This window comes from Lipotes vexillifer, unplaced genomic scaffold (genome assembly GCF_000442215.2).
Source record: "Lipotes vexillifer unplaced genomic scaffold, Lipotes_vexillifer_v1.1 scaffold280, whole genome shotgun sequence".
NCBI lineage: Eukaryota > Metazoa > Chordata > Mammalia > Artiodactyla > Lipotidae > Lipotes > Lipotes vexillifer.
This window is the reverse complement of record NW_006773895.1, coordinates 2,388,169-2,391,533: the sequence shown is the minus strand read 5'-3', so window position 1 is coordinate 2,391,533 and position 3,365 is coordinate 2,388,169. Positions and strand designations below refer to the sequence as shown.

Genomic DNA, 3,365 nt, shown 5'->3' with positions numbered 1-3,365 from the left:
GGCAATATAAGGGTGTTCACTAAAACAGAAGTACTGAACTCAGACTAAGGTGATAAGCGAGGACTTCTCAGAGAAGGTGACAAATATTCTGAGATCATAAAGAAAATAATAGTTAAGAGGAGAAAGGGCAGGACAGGTAAAGGGAACTATAGGACCAAGGTCTTGGACCCAATAGCAAGAGCTCAGTCTGTTCTGGGTACTTTACATATTCCTTGTGTTTAGAAGGAGAGTGAGGTTTTGACTGGTGAGACTAGAGAGGTAAGCAGGAGACAGCTCAAAAAGGGAACTCTGACAACATTTGCTTTTGATGCTGATGAGGCCCTTGGTAAGTTCATGATTCCAGCTAGAATTCCTATAGGTGTGGCTGAAAAGGTGTCCACACAGACAAGTCATTATGACAATCACCAACTGCCTCTCACAGAGGACAGAACAAAAGGCATGAGGGTGTTCTCATTACAAGTTAATCCAGGGAGCAGTGTAAAATGGGTGAAGAATTCAGGAGTCATCAGTGTCTGAATCTGTCTGCTATAATTGTCAGCGTATTAGAAGAAAGGTGGAATCTGGTCAGTAGGTGGGTATTTTTCATATTTTCCAAACTTGTTTGGATATCATCTATGTGACCTTTAGATAAATATAACCTGAATTTTATAAACTACCTACCCAGACCTAAGCAAAAGAGCTTTTGTTCTATTTGCATTTTTGCAAATTAAGCATCATCTGAAGGTATATATCTCATTGCAAGCAGCTTTTGCTTCTCTCAACCTTTCCTGGCTCTAAAAACATTTCTCCAATATGAGCTAGGTACTGAACTTTGAAGAAGGGTCCACTGTAATAACAGTAAAGTTTAATGGTGCATAACTTTGAGAGACTGACAAATTTCCAGCCAAAGTATTGATTCTTACAGAATTTATGAAGCACATGCTGTATTCTGTGTCATTATGGTCCATTTTTGGCTGAAAGAATCATGTAAAATAGATTTTTAAATGAGTGGTAATAGCCAGACGTAAAGAAGGTATTGACGTGTGTCATGAAGGGTGAAATAGCATGCCGGATTAACGCATATAACAAATCAAAAACAACAGTACCCTCTACTACTGCAAATATAAATTTGCTTTTGCTTTTAATCATCCCTCCTATTTACTACTTTGCACATTTACAATTTCCTTTCTTATAGACCTCTTTTGAAGAACATTAAATATGTGTAAAATTTTTGCATAGTTGCATAGACTGCTTTGGGGAATACTAACAGTTCAGAAACCGGTTGCTTAAATTTGGCAAAGTAATTTGCTCTTATATGTAAATAATGTCCTTTGTAAATAATGCTAAAAGCTTATAATCTAATCTTTATTACATGCATATAAATGACATATTTAGTGGATTAATATTTAAATCTTTTTATGAAGTCAACAATTTTAAAGTACTACTGGAAATTTTTGTTTGTTTTTCAGAAGCATAAAAATTTATTTTTCCTTTATGACTTCCAGCTAAGCTTTTTTTTTTCTGTCCCTAAATGCTCTCATGGAAGACATCCTTGCATCTAACTTGTTTTGAAAAAGTATAGAATCTACGGCCAAATCACCCTGAACGCGCCCAGTCTTGTTTGAAAATGTATAGAATTTATTCCTCTGGTCCTCTGCTGCCTATTTTTGCCCTGTTCATCTTAATGCCTGCTATGAATTAGTTTCTCAAGAAACAATTGAATTTAAGTTTTTTTTTCTCCCAGTTGACATTTTGTTTTGACACACTGGGGAAAAAGTGGCTTTCAAAAATAATAATTTAAACTTGGATTTTACTCTTCACTTTGGAATACATGTTTATTAAATGTATATCTCCCCCACAGAGTAATCAATACAGATTGTGTAGTACATTACAAGGAAACCATGTCTGAGGTTATTAGAAAAATTAAATGCCTTTAGTTTTGCTTACTTGAGCAATATGTGAAAATTAACAGTTTAAACCCTTCCAGGCATCTGACCAGACTTAGCCTTAGTCAGAACTCATGGTGTGACTAGGCTTTGTTTCTTCTTTCTTTTCCTCTTCTCCCCTTCCCTCCCCTCCCCTTTCCTTCTCTTCCCTTCCCTTCTCTTTTCTTCTCTTATTTTTTAACTTATCTGGTTGGTTAGCATTTACCTAGTGCACATCAAATTACCTGAAATCCTAATTTTATAGACTAACATTTATAGAGAGATATCCACATTGAGAGGGGAGACAGAGGGAAAAGGAAAATGAGTGGCTATGGCTTTCTCTGAAAAGTAGTTCAGTGTTTCCATCACATTCCAGAAACCTTTTTAGAGCTAGAAAGAGAGGTCACCCAGGTCTAACTGTGCTATGGACCAACGAATCCCAGGCACAGATACATCTCCCTCACATCCAGAAACCCCAAGAGAATATGTTAAATCCTTTTCAGACAACTGCTTTTCAACAATTTAGGAGTTTATCAGCCTAACAAAAAAAAGAACTTGGCAGGAAGAAAAAGGCTGAGACTCTCAATAGACTCTTCTAGGGCCTGGTAGAGCCTGAAGAACTCTTCAAGGTCTTAGTCAACAGTGAACAGAGGAGTTTAAACTAGCGTGTTCATCTATACCACAAGCGAGAGACATTGGTCTTTACATAAATGTTTTTCCCAGGCCAAGTGCAGACAAATTCAAATAAAATAGGCCAAGTCCTGGATGGAAGATTAGAACAACAGATCAGGGAACAGGAAAGTGAATCCCCCCCCTCCAGTGCAGTATCTCATGAGCAGTCCCATTCACACCCTACTGTTCATCTGGGGGTGTTTCAATTCACGGTGTCTGTGTTCAGAGGTTTTTCAACTTGAGATTTTCTTTTTTTTAAGAACTTTTTTTTTTTTAGATGCAAGAATTTTAATTAAATTGACAAAGTGGACATTGTCAGTGTATCTTCAGCCCTTACTTTAACAGGTGAATGAACACAGCTTGAAACACAGGTGAATCTTGCCTGACCTGTCTTTCGCCCAAACAGACCATGGAGATTTGGCCCAGTCTTGTGCTTGCCTCCCTTTTCCACAGTATGGCACTGGGCACACTTCTGAACAAAAATCTTCTTGCCCTTCTCAACATCACCCATTTTTAAATCATTCTTTCTCCGTGTACGACTAAGACGTTCCCGCTCGCAAGCCGAACGTCCCGCTCTCTAATCTAAGAACTTTTAATTCACTGATGTGTTAGAAGAATAAAAGTTTTAGAAAGGTATGAACTTCAGAAGATATTTTTTAAAAAATGTAGCTACACTCAAAGATATTTGAAATGCAGAGGCTGTTATTCAATTTGGACCTTCATTTCCTGATTTTTTTCAAATCAGACCCAGCTTTCTTTAGACACTATAGGCAGACTATACACATAGAA

General features: G+C 37.3%; 1 pseudogene; it reads right to left on the bottom strand.

Annotated features, from left to right (window-relative positions):
• Positions 1-2,868: 2,868 nt before the first annotated feature.
• Positions 2,869-3,087, bottom strand: LOC103069886 (cytochrome c pseudogene; annotated as a pseudogene).
• Positions 3,088-3,365: the final 278 nt, after the last annotated feature.